Here is a 24,657-nt window from a genome sequence, read left to right as displayed (position 1 = left end):
ATAGTCCCCAAACCATTGATTTTGGCGATATAGTTTGTTCGGAGAAACTCCTTGGTATATTAAAGCGCATCTACAGTGAAACCTCCATGAGTCGATATTGAAGGGACCATCGACTCATGGAAATATCGAGTCATGGAACAGCAATTCTTTGGAAAGTTGCTTCTAGGGACCATCATAGTAACCATGAAATTATGTTTTTACTATGGTTCCATGAGTCGATATCTAGTCATGGAACATCGACTCATGGAGGTATCACTGTATTCAAAAAGCGCATGAAATCGACAAAATCCAACACGTGCTATGTTTCGCTGATTCACTCGATTCATGGCCGTCTTCATCTCTCCATTAGAGAGGGGCGAACGGTTCGCGAGCTCTTCAAAAGAACTAGTTCTTTGCGGTGAACGAATGAGTCATAGTTCGTTTTTGATAACGGTAGTTTAGCAAGGACTAAACGCGATCTGCGAATGAATGAACGCAACTGACAAGGAGAAAAGAACCGTTCGATATGCATTCTTCCATCGTTCCGCCGATCGAACGGCAAAGCAAAACGAAGCGAATGAAGAACGAACCACTCCGCTCTTGGCATGCCCCTTCTACGTCCACAAGACGCTGGTTACGATTCGGTGCGACGAACGCGATGAATTACCAACGATTGAGATGTTTTTGTGTGAGTGATGATTCCTCGTCGCTTCACTTCAATCATTTAATTCATCCAACGTTTGTCTGGATTAGCTGGATGAGGTGGTTACGTACGGTCGGACAAGGCTTGGCGCGCAAAGGAAAGTGCAATGAATGAACTTTTATTTTCATTTTATAATTTTTTACATTAAATTAAATTGTTTACATTGCTTCAAATTCGAAGTTCTACCGGAGACTTTAATAGCATTCTATGAATGATTCAATCAATCTAATCATGGTAAAACAACTGAAAACAACAGCCATGATAGTAGAAATACCATTGAAGTTAATTGATGATATTTCAGCGAAAATCAGTAAGGTCACCTGCGGTAGTTTTTGGTTGAACTAAATCGGAGGTAAATCAAAAAGTTTTCTCTAAAATAGATACTAGTTTCATAATAATGCATTTTGTTCAATTCTCTCTTGCACAAATTTTCTTATCAATAAAATATCATAAATTAGGTGAATATTTCGACTTTGACTAAAAACCTTTTATGAGTCGAAAATAAAAAAGATTTTTCAAAAGGACGAAAAAACGGTTCGAATGAACTAGTTCGCTTTCGAGAACGGAACGAACGGGAACTGTTCATTGAAAAGAACTGTTTTGCCCATCTCTACTCGCCATCCTCCAGTGCGACCCTCGCTCTCCAAGTCCTGGAGCTGGTTTCATAATGAAAAACAGTGAAAGCATCGAAGAAGAGTTAAACATGTTTCATTATTTATCACAGCGATAAGTCCATTTTCAATCATTTTAATTTGATAGGAGATACGCCTTTATTTAAAATTACTTGCTGTTATTTCAAAATTCTGCAGAACTGGTGATTATCGCAGTATTATTCCTATCGTGAAATATAAGTTAATGAAAAATAAATATAAATAATTAGTTTCGATACTCTTCTCTGAAAATTAGTTCCCAGTTTCATGTTTTTCAGAAGCCACGATTGTTATAATGCCCATTTTCCGATTTGACCGACCACTATAGCTTTTTGTGGAACAACGAACATCACTACACTTAAATTTTTTTCACGGAATCCGTAATAAGACTGACTGCTGATGCGGAGATCTCTCGGATCTTCTTTTTTGTCATTATTTCACTGCCATTATTTTCTTTTTAATTTTTTTAACTGTCATTAGTTTTTGACAAATGCTTCTCTGTACATTATTGATTATTATCAAATAATAAACACAGTCCAATACTCATTTCTAGGTACAATGGAAATTCGCGATTTCGCGGAAGCCGCGAAACCCGCGAAATTTGACCTTCGCCGCGAAATTTAAGAAATTTTGCAAAATGCCACGAAATTAGTAGAATTTGGAGAAATTATATGAAAATCACAGTGATTTCCAGTGTTTTTGCTTATAAAAATTGTTTATTCATCTTAAAGTCGAAGTTCCATAGAAAATATTACGCTTTTAGTTATAACTTGGAAGACCACTCTGATATCAAACTTATCATAATGATTTGTAAAATTAAATCTATATTTAATTAAATTCCGTGAAATATATATATTTGATATATATAATGAAAACGTGTATTTTTTTTTTGTAAAATATGGCAAAAAGAATGGGACCGCGACAAAGCCGCGAAATTTTGAGTTTTTGTTATTGGTCACCCGCGAAATTTCAAGAATTTCGCCGCGAATTTCCATTGTCCCTACTCATTTCCTACACACAGAATGTTGTTTACTTGAATATTCGTATAGAAAAAAAAAAACCTTCCTGAAAGTTCTGTTCTCATTTTTTACTTAACCTCTTTCACTATGCCTACCTTTAAAAATTGATTCTACGGTTACCTTTGGGTTTGAAATGCTTAGACGACAAGCATTATTTCCGGACTACCAATCAGTTTATTTTTGGGAGAAATATTGTCGCATTCTGAGCATGCTGTACCACTGACATAGAAAACTCTTCAATAAAAAGAGGAAATGATTATCAAAACTGATTTTACTACGGCTACCTGTAAATAATCAACAATCCGAAGTATAGTGATTGTCAGTCATCTTACAACACTTTGGAACAGTTACTCGGATTGCCAATGCACATTGGTCCCAAAGCCATATCTAGGAAGACAGAAATGATTGCTCCAAAACCGTAAATTTTAGATATATGGTGTCTTCGGCAAATTTTCGCCATATTTTTCAGACATTTTTTTAAGTGATGTGATATTAGGGTGGCCCGCATGGTTTACAAGATCAAAATATAAACTTTTTTGTTGGCACATTTAGGCCTAAACAATATTGTACAATGTTTTAGCACTGCCGATTTGGAGCAACTTTGCTGAATAATCCAAATTTCTATCTCTTATGGTTCGCGAGTTATGACTTTTTTAAAACTTCAGTTTTTTCTTGATAACTTTTTATACGACAAATTCTCGCAAAAACTTTGTTCCAGACACTTTTAGAACTTTTGATAGCGCAACTTTTTGCCGAAAAAACTACTGTTTTACCTGTAGTATATCTAGATGAGTTATGGCAAATAGTGTTGCCTTAAACAATAGTTTATTGTACATCAATAGTATTGTCTTTTTGCTATAAAATAATTATGGCGTTTAGGTTGTTCAGCACATGCTGACTTCCGTTCGGTCTCTTTCCTGACCGACCGTCGACCAGTGCAGACGCACAGAAGAAATCGTTAGAATTATAAATTAACAATTACCAGTTATTAAAGTATAGTCTCGGGTGTGTTTCTATTACTTCCTCCCAACATTTCATTACCCAAGTCACCAAATAGCACTATAATTCGCCCTGTGTGCTATGATAGTGCTATTATATAGCTGACATGCCCTATATTAGCCGTATAGTAGCCCCATAGAGCCAAGAAGGCGAATGAGCGGGCTAGTGGTTACTAGGGTATCTCTTGTGATGGCAGAGTTATCAAAGATTTTATTCGATAAATTGGTTGGCATTTAATGCCGATATCTCTGGAAGGCGCAAACGGATTCTTAATAAAAGTTTATATTCTGATCTCGTAAACCATGCGAACCACCCTAATTTCACATCACTGAAAAATATGTGGAGAAACTTTGCCAAGGACACCATGTATCAAAAAACGACGGTTTAGGCGCAATGATTTTTGTCTTCCTTTGTCCTTTGAAACCAATGTGTGCAATGCGAACGCGACTTACCTACCTCTCCGAAGATCTGACACTGACTGACTTGCGACGATTGGAATTTTGCAATTCTACAAAGTATGGGGCTCTGCACAAAAATCGCTCTCTCTCTTTCACCCATACACAAAATGGGTAAACAACAAGGCCAGCAAAATCAAAACAATGCAGAGCCCCATTCGTTAGACTCTTTGTTTGGTGCTACTTAAAATTAGGGTGGTCATCATTTTCATAGAAATGAAATAGCCAACATTCATATTTGTAAAAATTTTGGTATACATGCTTCAGTAAAATTGTAATTCCATTTCAAGCAAATTTTCCAAACCGATTTATAGCCTTTTTCCTTTGTTAACATAAGAAGGTCCGTAGAAAACTGGTTTTCTGGTTCCAAAAACACTAATTTGTGTTATCACAAGCATGAAACGAGCTCACCAGTTGGTGATCCATCTTTAACTAAAATCACTACTTGTGCGACAAACAGAAGGTTAAATGCTGTGCGACAAAATTCAACATTTTTTTTTTATAAGCTGTCCAAGAAATCAACATTTGAGCGTCTTCTTTTTTCACTCACATCTTCCGATTGTTTTATTGATCCCTTCATTTTCACAACTGGAATCATTTGCCAAATTTTGCGAACAGAAACTGCTAAATCCGTTGTCTTGTCTATGTCTTCAACATAGTTATTTTTTCACATTCATAACACCACTAATAAACCGCACAACTTTAACACTTTCTGAATTTTGTTTATCGGCTAGCGTCACCCATTGAAAGGAAAAAAAAATGGTCGTCCAAATTTATGAACTCTAGAGAGCGATAAGAACCGTGACAAAAAAAAAGCACACGTCCGTACGCATGACCTACGAGGTACGATCTACGAGGTACTATTTTTTCGAAAGTAGCTTGACAACACTCGCATTCTTGAAGACATCAGAACCAAAAGTTGCAAAACAGTGATCAGTTTACCCCCGGTTTACGGTACCGCGCTGTTGACGTGCACTGGACAACGGGATGCGGTTTTAAACACAAGTTGGAGGAGGGTTTGGGGTGGTCCGCGGCACGTGATCACACTCTGACATACATTTTTCACTCAATGCATAACTCATCGTTCATCACTTGGTCCGTTATCATTCCACCAGCCAACAGCCACAGTTTGTTCTATTCATGGTTACATACGATAAGTTAGTACACCGCACAAACGCTCTTCGAGTGTGAGTGGTTTATTTTTCTCGTGCATCCTTCTTTGCTTCAATTACCATATAGAGCCGCCCCCGACAGTAATGGCACATGGGAAAACACTCCGATAGGAAAATAATCCATCATGCATTGGTTTAGATAGACTAACGAGCTCGCTGATCGCCGGAGCAAAAAGCAGACAACCGAACCGGTGGATGAGGGAGCATGCAAGCTATGAGAAAATTAGTATCCCAATCATTGATTAGTCCATTCATGAAATCCTGTTTATAGAAGCTGGCTTTGCTGGCCGGTGTAGAGACTCACTTCACAGAGGAAAACCGACCCGCTTGAGCTTCGATTGGTTTGTGAAGGAGGAAACGTTTGATAGAAGATCAAAATATCCAAACAAACCCGCATTGAAGAGTGGGAAATATTTATCGCCAGCTATTTCGCATATTTAAGGCATCAACATTGAAACGAGTCTTGCAATAAGCTATCAGTCACTTGATGACTGATGAAAATTTAGAAGCGTTCTCTAGCTGGAAATTGCTACAGATGCAATGTACGCTAAATAAGATGTGTTCCATGAGAGAGTGAATAATCTACATTTAGTTTAGTAGAGCAATTTCTGATATTCAATATGATTGCCCTCTTCTACGCAGGGCTATTACTCAATTTACTTGTTACATTATAGTACAAGGCCCTACAGTAACTATGTTACCGTAAAACGGGATATCTTTGATAATGCAGGGTACTTTGATAGCGCGTTACCCACATCATACTAAATCAGTGGTCCTCAGCCTAACTGGTTAAGTGGGCCACCACTTTGTTCCTAAAACACGACGCGGGCCTCAAATATCTTCTTCTTCTTCTTATTGGCATTACGTCCCCACTAGAACAGAGCCTGCTTCTCAGCTTAGTGTTCTTATGAGCACTTCCACCGTTATTAACTGAGAGCTTTCTTTGAAAAAGTTGTAATTTTCGCTTTCGTATATCGTGTGGCAGGTACGATGATACACTATGCCCAGGGAAGTCAAGAAAATTTCCATTACGAAAAGATATTGGACCAACCGGGAATCGAACCCAGACACCTTCAGCATGACTTTGATTTGTAGCCGCGGACTCTAACCACTCAGCAAAGGAAGGCCTCAAATATCTATTTTTAAAGTCCGATCAAAACGACTCAACTAGAGTTTCTGCTGTCTAAAACATTCGCTCTGCACGAATCCGCCAGTCGAGTTTTTCGATAGTTGTTACTCAATTTGACTGAGTTTCTATCGGGGTTGACAGGTGACTACTCAAATAAACATGCCTATTGTGTTCGACTGTTACTAACGGTTTCAATAATCTCTTTTAATAACACCGATGTCCCTGTATTGTCAAGAGTTCGTCCTTTGTGCAAATATACATGTAAAAAATTATACGATTTACGGAAGTGATTTTTTTTTTCAAACAATAAACAACCTTTGACAAATTTTAAATATTATCCCTATTTTTAATTTGATGATTGCAACACTAGTATAATATTACTAACAATTAACCTTTATGTTATAAAAAAAATCCTTAGCGACAGTGAAGCTAAAACTCGAGCGTAATTTTGGAACTAAAGTAGAAATATTTGAAAAAACACTTTCTTTCTTCAACTTTGAAAAAAGAAAGCGCTTCTGGAACGTTGCAACTTTGAAGTTTTGAAGAAACGATTTTATCATGAGTTGAAGAAACATTGGGTTATTGGCCAAACTGTAAACAAGAAATTATATCATATTTGATTCTCGATTGCTATGCCACTGTTCAACACATGGGAAAGAACAAAATCTGAAAATCAATCCAATGGCTCACCGTAGAAAAACATTTGCGAGATTTTAAAGAAGATAAATTTTAACTTCTGGAATCACAACATGCGGGCCACACTACTTCAACATTCAAAATCACTCCGCGGGCCGTACAACACCTTGCTGAGGGCCGCATGCGACCCGCGGGCCGCAGTTTGGTGACCACTGGCCTAGTAGTAAGGACTGTTCATTTAATAAAGTGGACACCTTGTGCATGCTGTATCTTTCTTATTAATCAATGAAATTTCAATCGGTTTTTTGCACATCGTTCGACTAGTATTGTACAATGTTGTGATAATAAAAATTCTCCAAAATAATTAAATTTCACACGAATATGGAACAACGATTAGATCGGTCGATTTTTTGAGGTTATCAAAATCAATGATTGTAAGAAATTGGCTGGAAAATTCGATAATTTATACTTTCTATTTTCAAAAAAGGCTTGTTCTTCGAAAGCATCATCAATCAGAAGCCTGATGGAAAAAATCAAGTTATTTTTGGAGCAACAATTTTACAGATATAATAAAATCAATTTTCCCGTATATTTTTGAAGAATTTTTTTTTAAATTTGATGGGAATTGATATGAGTAGAATTTTTTGTGTAAAAGTACGTCCTGACGGAAGTCCTAATATAGTATTAATATGAAAAATAACGCCTTCATAGAGTTACTTAGTAAGTCCCCACGTCACATTCAAAGCACAACAGAAACACAATTGCTTTATTCTTAGAAGACCTATCAAAGTACATTGACAATCATCAAAATTGGCAACACTGCTGTAATAAAATCGATTTTATTTTCCACATATTATTTTCATAATATGTTATTCTGAGATTACCAATTGAAAAATTCGGAGAAATCTGTTTACAATTTGCTGTAGATCGATAAATATGCGTACATGATTTTAAAAGTATGAGACTTTTTAGTAAAACTACCATAAACAGTAAAATTTATACTTAAGACTTTGGTTTAATCTCACGATTAAGCTTTCGTTTGTACTAATATAGTTTCTTTAGTAATCCAAACTAGTTTTGAACACGCTTTTTACTTTTCTCTTTTGCTGGGAGTGAAAGGATGGTGTATCAGCAAATTTGGCCATAAATGGGTAAATCACTAAAGTTACCTAATGTCATAGAATGGTGGAATATAATTGATATTTTTAAAGCTTTACCTTTAGTAGAATAGTAAAGGATACAAACATACAATTTGTTCATAAAAATAAGGATTTTTGTTTTGCGAAAAATAATGTTAAACTTTGACGGACAGCTTTTTTTAAGAGTTTTTAGAAAAACTATTTAGCTCTTCAACCAAAAGCATTTTCAAAGATTTTATATTTTCATAGCATTTTAGAATAATAGGTCAACGATACACAGAAAACCGATTACGATTTTATCAATAAATAAAAAAGATATAGCATAAACAAAGTGTCCACTTTATAAAATGAACAGTCCTTATGCAATGCCCTATAAAAATTTTGTTCGATTCATACTACCGTTTTACGCATATTTGTCCCGCAGTCCATAAGGTTTACATAGAATATGGGACAAGTAGGCGTAGAAGGGTGGTATACTCCATTATCAAAGTAACCCCAAAACAGAAAACCGACTTTCGATTATATGAAAAATTATATATTCATTCAAAATAAATCTTTTGGCAATCTATCAACTGTAGTCGATAGCTAGGATGCCAGTACTTGTTTTAAAAATATAAATTATAATTCTTTGAAACAGCATGCATAAATATTTAGGTTTTCATTCTTAGGCATGTTAAAAAACTATATTTGCAAAAAGGCTCGACTTACGGACCGATCGATACAACCGATACAATAAATCGTTCAGTTCTGGTCTTCAAACCACATAATAACCTGTGAGCTAATTAGTAGGTATCACAGGACCATCTACCAATTCCACACGGATTCAACATCAACGTAGCTTACAATTCGAATAACCGTGAATGATATAAACAAATAACACATATATTTTAAAAATATTATTTCGAGCAAATTTGGGTAGGTATCTGAAACCTCTATGCATGCTAGATATTTGGCATCTTCGACAAAGTATTTTGGAATAAGTTGTACTACATTTTGATAGCTTTGGTTTTGATCTTGATGACTTGTAAGTGATCTAGATCAGTTTTATTTTTTAATATAGACGTCTAAGTTAAAACTTCCTTATGATATGTTGTTCAATGAGACATTTTTGACATTTTTTGGATATAAGTGATCTTGTTTAAGCGCAGTGATCATGTTTAAGTAGGAATATTATTTTTTTGATAACACTTAAAATGTATGTTACAGCAAAAATATATAAGTCATTTATATTCTCTACTTTTAACCTATGAACCAAAATTTAAAGCAATGATTTTACCCTATTTGGCATAAAGTCGTTTGGCATAAGGTCGTTTTGGCATAAAGCCGTTTGGAATAAAATCGTTTGGCATAATGGCCGTTTGGCATAATGGCCGTTTGGCATAATGGCCGTTTGGCATAATGGCCGTTTGGCATAATGGCCGTTTGGCATAATGGCCGTTTGGCATAATGGCCGTTTGGCATAATGACCGTTTGGCATAACGGTCATTTGGCATAATGATTGACTTAAAATAAATATCGGCATTTTTGAAGCTTTAACCGAGATCACCGAGCCCATAGCAATTTTTTTTGTAGGTTCTCTACAAGCGTGGTGTAAGTTCAGAGATTTTCCAAGCTATGAATGTCAAAAATTGTTGTGAAATTAGAGTGCATTACTAAATAAAACTCGTGACTGGTCTGGTGGAAGATCTTCTCGGAATAATAATTTTCCCAACATCGCATAGAGTATCGTTGAGCTTATTGCGATATACATTTTTGAAAATATTTAATTGGCAAAGAAAGTTCGCAGTTTTTAATAAAGGGAACGCTCATAGAATATTTCGCTGCAGATCAAACCCTGTCCTTTGGACGTAACACTTGATGAAAATTACTTGATAAAAGAAGGGAAAATTTATTTGCAAAAGATTAAACGCTCTACTCCACAGATTACTGCAGCATAATGCAAAAAAAAACTATTCTAAAGTAATTATCATTATAGCAGCACGTCTCGCAAGAATTGATAAAACAGCCAAATAGGGTAAATTGAAAGGGTAAATTTGTGCTAAATATATCAAAATCTTCAGTGCAAAAATTTATTCCAATAGCGAAACTCAAAAGAAAAAATAATATTTGAAAGAAGGGTAATTTCTGGATAAATAATAAAATACTATTGGCAATAATTATCCTAAAAGGCTTTAGTCTATTCAATAGCATATGATTGTTGAATAAAGTGTCATTTTGTGTCAATTGACTCCAAAACAAGACTTATGTCATCAGGAAGATTCAATAGACGAAACGAATATCTTAAGAAATGCTTGATTTCAGACTTATTATGACAAACGACTATTATGCCAAATGACTTTATGCCAAAAGACCTACAACCATTTGAGATAACACTCAAACTTTTATTTAATTGAAAAAACTTAAAATAATTCTAGTTTTTTCCTTGTTTGCAGCAGAAATATAATTTTTTGATTACACTCATAACTACTTTTTTTTAACTTATTTTATTTAAACTATTTCCTAAAACACACAAAACTTTTCAAAATGTGAATAAATTCAAGTTAACACGTATGGCGAAATAGGGAACCACTATGGCCATAACTGGTACACCTACCCTAGTTAAAAACTACGAAAAAACTTATTTGTTTCAATTATATGCATTTAAAACGAGTATCAAAGCGACGTCATGTGGTTTTTCGACCAAAATTTTATTAAACAAGAACAGTACCTAAGTTTGAGCAAAAGAGAAACTCTGGATCAGACTGAAAACATCTTTTACTTGAAATAAAAAATCCCAAAAACCTGTAGGTTAAATCAGAATTGAAATCGATGAAATATAGTTTTTACCATGCTTAAGCCTGATTCGCTGCTGACATGTAATATCTTGGCCTATCTTGATGCATGGAAAATTCCCGCAAGGAATCGATCAAGGAAGCGTTTTTTTCTGATCGCAGTACGCAGTTGAAAAGAGATGTCGTGCAAACGGGAGTTACTGTAGAAAATTTCTGCAAGGAATCGGTGAGAAATTTCTTTAGCGATTCCTGTTCAGCAGCAAATCAGGCTTTAAGATGAAATATACATTTTTGAATTCACTCCAAATTTAAACAACACAAAAAAACTAAAAAGACCCTCTATTTTTACATGTACATTTCAAACGTTAACTCGGTAATAAATCCAGAAAAAATCCAAATTTAAACTTTTACAATGCGTATTAACCCTCCGGTCGTCACGCGGTTTCCCACTGCCAAAACCAAGTGCCGATTGAGCTGCAAAATGTTGAACAAATCCAGCTGTCAAAATTTTATGAAAAGGTTGGTAATACATTGCTGAAAATCTCGGAACACCACCGAAATTCGACAAATGATTATTATTTTATTATTGGAAGAAAAATAAAAAACTACATAAACATTTCAATAGTCAAAACGAATTTATTCAAATAAATGTACTATTGTGCTACAAAATACCAACACTGAGTGCTTCGTGAAGCCCAAGCAGGACAGTTCGGTTTTGCGTCGTCCGATTGATTTTGGTGACGGATTCGCGCGTTTTTGTTGCCGGAGAATTTTTTTTCCCCCTGTTTTGGAGCGTCTTGCTGGGTAGTGCTTCGTGAAGCCCAAGCAGGACAGTTCGGTTTTGCGTCGTCCGATTGATTTTGCTGACGGATTCGCGCGTTTTTGTTGCCGGAGAATTTTTTTTCCCCCTGTTTTGGAGCGTCTTGCTGGGTAGTGCTTCGTGAAGCCCAAGCAGGACAGTTCGGTTTTGCGTCGTCCGATTGATTTTGCTGACGGATTCGCGCGTGTTTTCGTCGCCGGAGATCTTTTTTTTTCACCTGTTTTGGAGCGTCTTGCTGGGTACGTATTTGGGATGGCCCAAGCAAGACGGTTTATTTTCGGGACGCCAAGAAGTTTTGCTGTCAGTGTCAGTTTTGAGTTCAGTCGAGAATGGATTACCAACTGGTGAGTTCGTTTCATGCTTATGATAACACATATTTTCTTGAAAGCGTAACTTTTATGTAATATTAAAACAAACTTTGTTTGGTTCGTCACTATATGTGTCGGCATTATGCTTTTTTCTTATACAATTTGAATATACATATATTTTTCTCTTTTTGACATTATTAAAAATTATTTATTAAAAAAAAATCTTTTGAATTGTTCGACATTGTGAATGTTGACGTATTTTCTAAAACTTCTACCATATCGAGACAAAATGCACAGTAATACTCATATGTAATTTTCAAACAAACTATGTATGGTTCGTCACTACAAGTGTCGGCATTATTCCTGTTTCATATAAGCTAAAATATATACATGTAATTTTCAGTTTTCGTCATTAATAAAAACGTCTTTTGAATTGTTCGACATTATAGATGTTGACGTATTTTTCCAAAAACTTCTCGAGACAAAAATACAAAACTAGCTTTAAATACAAGTCGTATATTTCCCCCTTGTCCATGGATCGCATCACCGACCAGAGGTGACTCCCAGATCTTTTCCTCCCTCACTAATAAACACCCTTCCCGTGGTGATTGTGGAGATGCAGAGGTATTCTCGGTCTCTAGAAGCAACAATCATTACACCCTAACATTCCTTCCCCATCCCAACTGACTGTAAGGACTTGGCCGGCGCCGTTATTGATCAATAATATTAGATCTGCTAAAATTGCACTTCGAGAGTTAGCGGAAACTCCCATCCCTTATTCATTTGGATCGTAGTGCAATTCTTACCAGTTCCGATCAATCACGGAGTAGCAACCATTGACATGTACAGTCAGTCTATGCTATGCTATGCTATGCTATTGTGCTACAAAATACCAACACTGTTTTTACTAAATTTGAGAAAATTCGTGCTCTTCAATTTGACACACTTTCATTGTGAGGAGTAGAAGTTCCAAGAAATATTCCTAAAAATTGATACTAATTCAGATTATTCAGATTATTCAGATTAGTGTTCTTATGAGCACTTCTACAGTTGTTAACTGAGAGGTTTCTTTGCCAAAGTTGTCACTTTTGCATTCGTATATCGTGTGGCAGGTACGATGATACTCTATGCCCAGGGAACCCAGACACCTTCAGCATGGCTTTGCTTTGTAGCCGCGGACTCTAACCGCTCGGCTAAGGAAGGCCCCCGGTCGAGGTTTATAAATATTGAAAACTTCATAAACGGACAGTAGTATTGTTTATCCTTTTTTATTATTTTAATTAATAGTTTCGTAACAATGAGCCTCTGTACGTGCCATAAATTCTTTTGTTCTCATGACTTTTACTGTGCGCCGTGTGTTGGTGCTGTCTCGCTCTCTCTCACAGGCAACTTGAAAACAGGGCGCACAGTTAAATTCAAACGTTTTATAGCATGCATAGGCTCAAAAGATGACCCTATAAGGATCGTTTCTGCTTTTAACTTACTACTAAGCAGAAATTAATCTATTAGTACTGCTCGAAACATCAATATCCATAAAGTAAATAATAAATATCTCCTCTTTTGATTGCCGGCATTCAAAAGAATAAAAAGATATCCGTCTAAGTGGGGTTGGGTATTAGAGGGTTAAAATACGACAAAGAAAAATTGATCTCTGTAGATACAACTGTTCACGAGACATAATATCGCAATACACCTTATTCAAAAGTTTGCTCGAGATTGAGTTTATCAAAAAAATACTAAATATGCCATGGAATAGAAAACATATTTCAGGTCGCCAGACTGTATTGCTTTAGTGCTTTCGCTTCTCCAAAACTAAGAAAGTAGCTAGATTCCTGTTTCACGAGGTTATTTCACATTGAGCTAAGCTAGTGTCATTCTCTTACTAATCCCAAGTAACAATTCAACAGCAACTTGGCTTTCGTGTGGATTTGTTAATGTTTTATGACAGTTACGTGATTGCTACAATACTTAGAGACGACATTTAACGTTGCCAAAAGATAATATTTTGAAATTCGGCTCTTGGCTGTTTTCAAAACCTTTTAGAGCCAAAACATAAAGTCAAAATTTTGTGGCTACAAAACCAGCTTTATTGCAGCATACAATACCTTATTCCAACTGCTTGCCGTGGCTGAACGACTCTTATTTGTTACGGCTTTGATTAAAGACTCATATAATACACCTTGTTGTCATAAAATCTGCTTTTAAACTACATGACTTCCACTTGGTTTCTGATGACTTACCTTATTTACACCTCCCAAATCAGTATTTGGGCTCATAAGATGCGAAAACACCACTAGCATTGCAAATTTAATACTTGTTACTACAATATAACGTCACTTATATTGCGTTATCACTAAGGAACAATTCTCGCATAACTTCTGATCTCGCCCTAAAAGCCATTGGTAACCATGTGTGTAGCTCGTTGTTTCTGAGTATTTGAATGGATTTTCATGTTATTTAACAATGCTATATGGAAGAAAGAATCATTATTTACCTGCCCGTGATGTTGGTTTTGATGCTTATTCTTTCATTTGCTCAGAAACAACGAACTACACACGTGGCTACCAATGGCTTTTAGGGCGTTATCTCAGAGTATGCGAGAATTATTCCTGATAAGAAAATGCAAAAACGTTTTCATTTTTTTTTTTCCATATTTTTCAAAACACCACGCCCGAAATGTCAAACTTTGTTGAATGCTGCTTAGTTACCATAAAAAGCGGAAAAAAGCTGAATCATCTTCAATCGGCATTTGTTGAGGCAATTTTACATCCACAAATGCCGAATCATAACAAGGAGCCCTTATTTGTGTATTCATGATGACAAAAGAGCATTTGTCGATGGCAATCTATCAATTATGGTTCCGCCATATTAATTTCACTCCTGTTGCCATAATTTCACTGTTTTCAAATCAAATTATTTTCGTAAATTCGCTCATAAGATGCAATGGTATGATGATTAAACTGACCTGATATAATTTGAAGCACAACTACTGCCCAAACAAACCAAGAAATGTTGAATATGTTTATTCTTGTCCTGGCGATTCCTTTTAGCAAATGCTAAAAAACTTGAAATATAACACTTTCAGAGGGGGGACACGCTATTTAACTTCTTTTTCATCACATTTCACAGTAAATCTCACTCGGCACTAGAGATTTAAGCACTATATCAAAATAAATCACTTCGAATATTTAACACGCACTACGAAACAATTTACTACAGTCGTGTTTTCAATTTTGTTTTGTTTTGTTTACGTTGGAATAAAACCGGCAAGATCGACGTTATGATAAAATCATTTTCAAGATGAAGCGACATTCATCTAGAACAGGCGGCCTCTAAATAGCTACCATAAATGCTATTTTGCTTTATTCGTGTGACATAACTATACACTTCATAGCCTCTTTCAGAGTGGGCCAACTAGTCACATTCTAATCTACAAGAGGTTATGGGGGATGCTATGAAGGTAACAGTGCCTTGACCGTGGTTTTATGGGCGTTTATTTATAGCACCCTGGAAGTAATTCGTAAAACTAAAATTGTTACTTGGGATCTCTAAGCCAGTGATTTTCAACCTTTTTAAAGCTGCGACCCCTTTGAAGTTCTGCAAACATCCTGCGGACTTCTAAAAATGGATGTTATTGAAATCTTGTATTTGAAATTTTGAAAAATAAATGTTCTAATGGGATGATGAGAAAATCTCAAAAAAGTGTGTCATCACAATCATTTACAAAATTTTGCATTTCAAAAAGCTGGGAAATTTCCAGCTCTCTTTTCAATTATTTGTCAAATTTATCCAAATATATCAAATATATACAGGCAGACTTAAGTGGGCTGGTCGCTTAGTGCGAATGTCGGAAGAAAGAATTGCGAAAATAATATTCAGCAGGGAACCAGGTGGAGGTCGGTGGCTTCGGGAAGACCACGAATACGCTGGCTGTACGCAGTGGAAGAGGACCTGGCGACCCTAAACGTTCGGGGCAACTGGAGAAGTTTCGCCCAAGACCGACGAAGATGAAGCTCTACAATACGCCCGGCAATGGCGTGACGCTACGCTGTAGCCATCAAGGTATCAAGGTAGGTATACAAGTAGATTTTTTTCTTGAACTGTCATAAATCTTTTTTTACAAGAATTGAAAGATTCCTCGAGGATTTCACAAGAATTCACAAACATCGTGACAAGAGTTTTTCGAAAAAAAAAAGGTTAGGTAAGAGCCACCTCCGGAAGCTGCATTCAATATTTCAAGATGAAATAAATGGAAGCCAAACCTCAGATTTTGAAAGCACAATTCTAAACAAGTAGAAAACCCTCCTAGCTGGAAACTCGATAGCTGGCGGTGACCAATCGACCAAGTTTTCAGCTTAAACCACTGCCTAACGCTCTAGGTTAATGTTTTTATTAATTTAGGTTTAGATTCCGATCCATCTTCTTGAAGAAACTTGTTGCCTTCAGGATCCAATCAATGGATGTCTGCTAAAAAGTGTTAAAATCATTGTCAAGAACTCTTGAAAACCTTTTCCGACCATCAATCAAGAAACTTCGCATAAAACTTTCAAGTATCAATTCGAAAATTGTATAAAAACCCTCCAAAAGTTTCCAATTGAATACCCAAGGAATTTTCAAAACAAATCACCAAGGATTGACTATAGATTCGATATTAGTTTCATTTTCAACTTCGTGCTGAGAAAATCAGGTAGAATGCGTCTTGAAATCTGTTATGAAAAGAATAACAATGCAAGTATTTTATCAATATGGGTACTTAAAACAAAAACCCACTACAAAACTGAATTTTAATACTATTCGATGAATGAAAATTTGATTTTTTTTACTAGTACCGTAATTCGGGGTGTAGTTGATCAGTGGGGAGAAGTTGATCATTCATGTACCCACATGTATAAACTGTCAATAGAGCTACGATTTGATTTCAATTTGCACAATATCTGTGACGTCGTATTACCTGATGGCTGCTGTTGATGTTCCTAAGTTCGGTTTGACATTAATGATAATTATACCATGGAAAAACAGATTTTTTATGAAATGTTTGATGAACTGTTGAAGGATTCTTCTCCAAACAATAGACTATTGACAAGGCTATATAAAGACACCATTTAAATAAACTATTTCTTACATTGCAGATATGTTCTGTTAATACAGTTTTAAATTTGCATTGTGGATAAACAATCATTTTCTGAGTGAAAATGTATTTTTTTGTGCGCGAGTTGCTAATTTCAAGGAACATTGCATACCTTTAGGCGTTCAATGTGGTGTGTTCTGAAATTTCCAACATTAAAATTCAAAATTAACCGATATATCATTAACTTACTTACTTATTTGGCTTTACAACAATTATCTTGATAAAGCCTCGCCAACAATATTTCGCCAATTCCCTCGGTTCATGGCCGCTTCTCTCCATCCTCGACTGTGACCCACGCTCTCCAGGTCCTGGTGTACCTGGTCAATCCACCTAGCTCGCTGCGCCCCACGCCTTCTTGTTCCGACCGGATTCGTGGCGAACACCATCTTTACAGGGTTGTTGTCCGGCATTCTTGCAACATGCCCTGCCCAGCGTATCCTTCCAGCTTTAGCTACCTTCACGATACTGGGTTCGCCGTAGAGTTGAGCGAGCTCGTGGTTCATCCTTCGCCGCCACACGCCGTTGTCCTGCACGCCGCCGAAGATCGTCCTTAGAACTCGACGTTCGAAAACCCCAAGAGCTTGCAAGTCCTCCTCGAGCATAGTCCACGCCTCATGCCCATAGAGGACTACCGGTCTTATGAGCGTTTTGTACATCGTGCATTTGGTGCGGGGGTGAATCTTTCTTGACCGCAGTTTCTTCTGGAGCCCATAGTAGGCACGACTTCCGCTGATGATGCGCCTCCGTATTTCCCGACTAACATTGTTGTCAGCCGTCAACAAGGATCCGAGGTAGACGAACTCGTCCACCACCTCGAAGGTATCCCCGTCTATCGTAACACTGCTTCCTAGGCGGGTCCTGTCGCGCTCAGTTCCGCCAACCAGCATGTACTTTGTTTTCGACGCATTCACCATTAGCCCGACTCTTGTTGCTTCGCGTTTCAGGCGGGTGAACAAATCTGCCACCGTTTCAAATTTTCTCCCAATAATATCCATGTCGTCCGCGAAGTAAACAAATTGTCCGGATCTCGTGAAAATCGTGCCTCGACTGTTAAGTCCGGCTCTCCGCATGACACCTTCAAGCGCAATATTGAACAACAGGCACGAAAGTCCGTCGCCCTGTCGTAGTCCCCGCCGAGACTCGAACGAACTGGAGTGTTCGCCCGAGATCTTCACGCAGTTTTGCACACCGTCCATCGTTGCTCTGATCAATCTTGTGAGCTTCCCGGGAAAGCTGTTCTCGTCCATGATTTTCCATAGCTCTATGCGGTCGATACTATCGTATGCCGCCTTAAAATCGATGAACAAATGGTGCGTAGGGACCTGGTACTCACGGCATTTCTGGAGGATTTGCCGCACGGAAAAGATCTGGTCCGTTGTCGAGCGGCCGTCGATGAAACCTGCTTGATAACTTCCCACGAACTCGTTTGCTATAGGTGATAGACGACGGAAGAGAATCTGGGATAGCTCTTTATAGGCGGCGTTTAGGATGGTGATTGCACGATAATTTTCACACTCCAGTTTGTCGCCCTTTTTGTAGATAGGGCATATAACGCCTTGCTTCCACTCCTCCGGTAGCTGTTCCGTTTCCCAGATTCTGACTATCAGCCGATGCAGACAAGCGGCCAACCTGTCCGGGCCCATCTTGATGAGTTCGGCTCCGATACCATCCTTGCCAGCGGCTTTGTTGTTCTTGAGCTGTTGAATGGCATCCTTAACTTCCCCCATCGTGGGAGCTGGTTGATTTCCACTGTCCGCTGTGCTGACGTAGCCATCGCCTTCGCTGTCCTGACCTTCTGTGCCTGTGTTCTCTGCGCCATTCAGGTGTTCATCGTAGTGCTGCTTCCACCTTTCGATCACCTCGCGTCCGTTCGTCAAGATGCTCCCATCCTTATCCCGGCACATCTCAGCTCGCGGCACGAAGCCTTTGCGGGATGTGTTGAGCTTCTGATAGAACTTCCGCGTTTCTTGAGAACGGTACAGCAACTCCATCTCTTGGCATTCCACCTCTTCCAGGCGGCGCTTTTTGTCCCGGAATAGGCGGGTTTGCTGTTTCCGCTTCAGTCTGTATCGCTCCACGTTTTGCCGCGTACCATGCTGCAGCATTGCAGCCCGCGCTGCATTCTTCTCCTCTAAAACCTCTTGGCACTCCTCGTCGAACCAATCGTTTCTTGAGCTCCGTTCCACGTATCCGACAACGCTTTCGGCAGCGTCGTTAATGGCTGCTTTGACTGTCCTCCAGCAGTCCTCAAGAGGGGCCCTATCGAGCTCGCCCTCATCCGGCAACGCTGCCTCAAGATGCTGCGCGTACGCATTGGCGACATCCGGTTGTTTCAGCCGCTCGAGATTGTACCGGGGCGGGCGTCGGTACCGTACATTGTTGATGACGGATAGTTTTGGGCGCAGTTTCACCATCACCAGGTAGTGGTCGGAGTCAATGTTGGCGCCACGATAGGTTCTGACGTCGGTTATGTCGGAGAAGTGCCGTCCATCGATCAAAACGTGGTCGATTTGCGATTCTGTCTGCTGAGGTGATCTCCAGGTATCCATCCATATCCAGGATATATCATTAAGTTGTAAGATTTTTGGGACTTGTTCCAGATTCAGTGACCCCACATTTAGTGAATAGCATATCTCTTTATTTCAGGAAACTTATCGCAATAATTGATCAACTTCACCCCGGAATCAAAAACTTCACTTTTTGATTTAAAATAAATGTTTTTGTAATTAAGTGAACATTTCGTCAAAATTTCGTTTGTATAATTCGATAGATATCCAACCAGTACATGTTTTAAAAATATTTGGATAATAATACATGAATTCTACTAGGAGTTATAGAACAGAATTGCTCGAAAGTGATCAACTTCACCCCATTTTACGGTAACGCTCTCGTGCAAAACAAGCGAAGTAAGAGATTCCTGACATTTATTATTTACAAAAAAAAAATTATCCATAAATGACTACCCTGACCTCTTGTGAAGTCGTCACGGTCCCCTAAGGCTCCGTAGACTACCGGTTGGCAAACCCTGCCATAAGTTACGGTTTACTATTACCGTAATTTCGGGTGAAATTGATCACTTTTCACTGTTTTCCATGTCTGTTTTCTATGATGTTGCCAATTCCAAACAACTTAATGCAGGAAAACAAGTACGACGGTGAGCTTAATTGGTTTATATACTCAAATTTTCATACAGTTGTGATTTTAGTGCTGAAAATCGTCTCCAAAATAAAAAAAAACAAGGAATTCCATTTCGGGGTGAAATTGATCACCTGTTAAAACAATTATTGTTGGTTTTGAAAACAACTTTACTTATTTAATTTGAGCCCCCTGAATCCAAATATGCTTGCCAAATACTTAACAATGCCAAAATTTATGTAAATAATTAACAATTCATTTTCAGCAATACCGCAGAAAACGCCTAAATGTAGGCAATTTTCGAAGGAATTTGATGATATCTAAACAAAAATTCAATTATTACAACAAAATGAACAAATTGGTACGAATTTTGATGATAAAATTCATTTTGGGGATATATTTCAAGCATCCTTACAAATTTTCAGGTTGACACCATGCTCAAATCCTTGTTTAAAACTATAAGTTTATTGATGTCTGCCAATACCACACAGAACACGATGATGGAATTTCCTATTATTTCAATAGAAATAAACATTCCTTAACATAAAAAGCTTCGCAACATGCAATTTGACAATAGTGAAGACAAACAACGTTCATTTACATAGGTAGCAAAGGTTTCTGTGCTCTATTAGAGGGAAATAAAATCGTGTGACACAGTGATCAATTTCACCCTACTGATCAATTTCACCCGAATTTACGGTATCTACTTCATCAATATATCTTGCATACTCATATATTCCTCGGACAGCTCCTTTAGGCACTCATATGGTCAAAAAAAAAATAAAGACCTTTTGGAGCAAAAATCATAATCGGTAAAAAATATTATGAAACTAATAAAAACTGCCAGAAAATCGTTAAATTTCTAAACGTATGTAAAACAGTTGTTATAGAATTTGTCCAGAATGTCTTCTTAAAAACTCTTCATCCTTCCATCGAACTACTGGCGATATACTAAGGGTTTTTATGTAATTACAGAATAAATTAAATGATAAGCACCTAAAAGTAAATCCTAAACAAACTTCTATCAGAATTTTTCAAACTTTTTGAAGAATTCCATGTTATTGTATCGAATTTCTAGAATAATCGCTTGTTTTATTTTCAAAGTGACTCAACGTCCAAAGACGATCTCATCTAACACAGAATTCCTCATTTTATTGTTATTATCCGGCTTAAATAAAAATAAAATGAACTCACCTTCACAATATCTTATCCCCGCAAACTTCCTAATTCCAACTCGCAGGCGATCCTTATTGAATGCAAACTTGCACAAATTGAGCTAGGAAACCCATTTCGGTTTTAACTATCCAAAATTTCACTAAACTCAGCCGAATCACATTTCCTCTTCCTCTCTCTCTCTCTCTCGCTAGGAATCCAATTTCCAGCTTGCAGATTAAATTATAAACTTTCTGCCACAATCCCTTTTTTCCCGACAGAACACTACTGACAGAGGCTTCTTCACAGCAAATAAACGAAATAATTTACTACCCTCGCACGGATCCCGTTGTGAGGTAACCTCTCCAGTCAACAACACTAAAGCGCGTCAATTCCAGCGCCAAATCCAATTCAACGGTCCCGCAAAAACTGCCTACCCTTTCGGGAAACGGCCCAGCACAATTAACTTTCCCGAGAACAACCCGCGCACTCCGTGATCTTCCTTATTGCTAGATAAACACTAGATTTCGGCAGTTTGCTTCGCCTGGTTGTATCGGGAGCACCAATTGCACTTAGCTCCTGTGGTGGAACATTATCTCTGGCCTTCACCAGAACCACAAAAACGCACCCGGCAACAACTCATCGAAGTACAACCGCACTAATCGCACCTCAATCTCTAAGGTTTTCAAGTACGGGGACCGTCTGGAAACGCGTGAGATCAGACCAACTCGCGGGAAAATGCGAAAAGCTAAACCGTTTTCCACCAGCGTCGGCAACCGACTGAATTCGCAGCTTCAAACGTTGGTTCAATCCACCGTCTGGTTGAAGACCGTTAGCACCGGCTACATGCTATATCCATCGTCGTCTCGTACCACATAAACTAGAAGCAAGTCTCTGTGTGGTCTGGAACGAAAACACCCCAAACCGAAAAAGCCGCCACTCGTTATCGAATGTACAACGCTACACTACTGGGAAAACAGTATTGAGTAACCAGAACCGTATCGGTCTCGCTGGATATGGAAACTCCATCAGATGGAATGTGGGGACGGCTGAATCGTGACCGCGGTTAAATCGTTTTTCCAATCGAAGGTCGGTACGGAATCGTTGTTTTTGTTTTTTTTTGTAGTCGGTTTGAAATGCCGGAGGAAAACAGAAGCACGTGCTACATCGGCATTTTGAGCGGGAGTGCAAATAATTTTCTCGGAGAGTTTTCCGATTCAGAGCGTGAGAGGGGGATAGGGATGATCGGAAAATTGAGCTTAGAGACGATTTCTTGGGTAGGACTGCCTCTGTAAAATTTTGTTCTTCTTCCTGCTATTGCACCTCAACTAGAGCATAGATGACTGTTCAGATTGATGCACTTCCACAGAGATATGAGTTTCCTTTGTCAAGACTACCTTTTTTGTAGTCACATGCATATCTTTCTCGGGGATACGACTGTGATGATTATGTTCTAGGTTATGGCTTTCAGTCTATTATGCTCAAAAACGGATTTTACGTTTTCATCCGACGTTTCGGACACATTTATTGCCTTTTTCAAGGAATTAACTGATTCTGTTTTATCGTTAACATGCCCACAGCATAGGCAGCATAAGTCAACATACGAGGTTTTGCCCGTTCTGGTATCTAACACGGGCGAAGGGTTCTATCCCGTTAGGCCGAATGCCGTTAGGCCGAAAGGGTCGTTAGGCCGAAAGGATCATTAGACCGAAAACGGCTGATAGTTCTAAAGAACCGTAAGCCCACAATAACCGCTGTGACATATAACTACAAAGAACAGCCTTTGATTAAAAGAAGGAAAAACTGTGTTAGCCATATTGAATAGTAGTAAATGATCAAATGTTAATTCGGCTTAACGACCCTTTCAGCCTAACGACCCGCACCCTCAATGTAGTCACATGTAGAGATAAAAATGGGAAAAAAATATTTACTTGGATTAATAAACCAAAAGCTCTTTATTTGAAACCTTCAAGCAGACATGTTGTCCCGATGAGACTTTCAAACTCAAAAATCACATTGAGGGCATTCAAGCCAAATGTAACAAATATGTTAAATGTCTCTAATCCCCTTATTAATAGAAAATCAAAACTTTGTCTTAAGAACAAGCTTTTGATATTCAAACAAATTTTCAGGCCAGCCATGTTGTATGCTGTACCAATATGGACCAGCTGTTTTAATACCAGGAAGAAAGCTCTGCACAGAATTCAAAATAAAATTTTGAAAATGATTCTGAAGCTTCCTCCCTGGTATAGTACCAATGAGCTAGAATATAGAATATCAAATGTTGAAACATTGGAACAAATGTCAAATAAAATAATTAATAATCTCAAGCAAAAATCGTTACAATCTTCTATTGCCACGATTAATGTGTTATATATTTAGGTTATGTTAGGTTAAGTAAATTGAAAACGTTATATTTTTTCTTTTATAAGCAGGAGAAATCACTTACTTTACTTTTGCTGGCTCTACGTCCTTCAAGACATGACCTGCGCCACAATGTTACGCCAACTAACTCGGTCCATGGCTGCTAACCTCCAATTCCTCGATCGCCCCACTTCCAAGATCCTGCTCCACTTGGTCAAACCACCTAGCTCGTTGCGCTCCCCTTCGTCTTGTACCGGCCGGATTTGAGTTGAACACCATTTTTGCGGGATTGTTGTCCGGCATTCTCACAACGTGTCCCGCCCATCGTACCCTTCCAGCTTTGGCGACTTTCGTGATACTGGGTTCACCGTAGAGTTGCGCAAGCTCGTGGTTCATCCTTCTCCTCCATACGCCGTTCTCACATACTCCGCCGAAGATCGTCCTAAGCACACGTCGTTCAAAAACTCCTAGCGCTTGCAGGTCCTCTTCGAGCATTGCCCACGTCTCATGCCCGTAGAGGACTACCGGTCTTATTAGCGTCTTGTACATGGTACACTTAGTACGGAAGTGAAGTTCACCAGACCGCAAGGTCTTGTGGAGTCCATAGTAAGCACGACTTCCGGCAATGATACGTCTTAGACTTTCCCTGCTGCAGTTGTTATCCGACGTTATCAATGATCCGAGGTAGACAAATTCGTCCACCAACTCGAACTCATCCCCGTCGATCGTCACGCGTCTGCCTATGCGATCTCTATCGCGCTCGGTTCCTTCAGCCAGCCAAATGAACTGGCTGGATTTATTGAAGATCGTGCCCCGCATGTTGAAGCCCGCCCGTTTCATAACACCTTCTAGCGCAATATTGAACAGGAGGCAGGAAAGACCATCGCCTTGTCGAAGTCCTTTGCGTGTTTCAAACGGGTCCGATAATGCACCCGATATCTTCACACAGCACTGTACACTATCCATCGTTGCTTTGATCAGTCTAGTCAGTTTCCCGGGAAAACCATTCTCGTCCATAATCTTCCATAGTTCTTCGCGGTTGATGGTATCATAGGCCGCTTTGAAATCGATGAATAGGTGGTGCGTAGGGACTTGATA

The 24,657-nt window shown here is 38.4% G+C and overlaps 1 protein-coding gene across 1 annotated transcript in view; it reads right to left on the bottom strand.

Moving 5' to 3' along the window:
* The window catches only part of LOC5576189 (neuropeptide CCHamide-2 receptor), a 165,621-nt gene extending 143,604 nt beyond the window's left edge, over positions 1 to 22,017 (bottom strand). The window contains exon 1 of the mRNA XM_021852958.1: positions 21,238 to 22,017. The gene's annotated coding sequence lies outside the window, so the exon portion shown is untranslated. The remainder of the gene's footprint in view (positions 1 to 21,237) is intronic.
* Between the last annotated feature and the right edge of the window lie 2,640 nt (positions 22,018 to 24,657).

This window comes from Aedes aegypti, chromosome 3 (assembly GCF_002204515.2).
Source record: "Aedes aegypti strain LVP_AGWG chromosome 3, AaegL5.0 Primary Assembly, whole genome shotgun sequence".
Classification (NCBI taxonomy): domain Eukaryota; kingdom Metazoa; phylum Arthropoda; class Insecta; order Diptera; family Culicidae; genus Aedes; species Aedes aegypti.
Note: the sequence above shows the minus strand (reverse complement) of the source record. Positions and strands in the feature narration are given on the sequence as shown.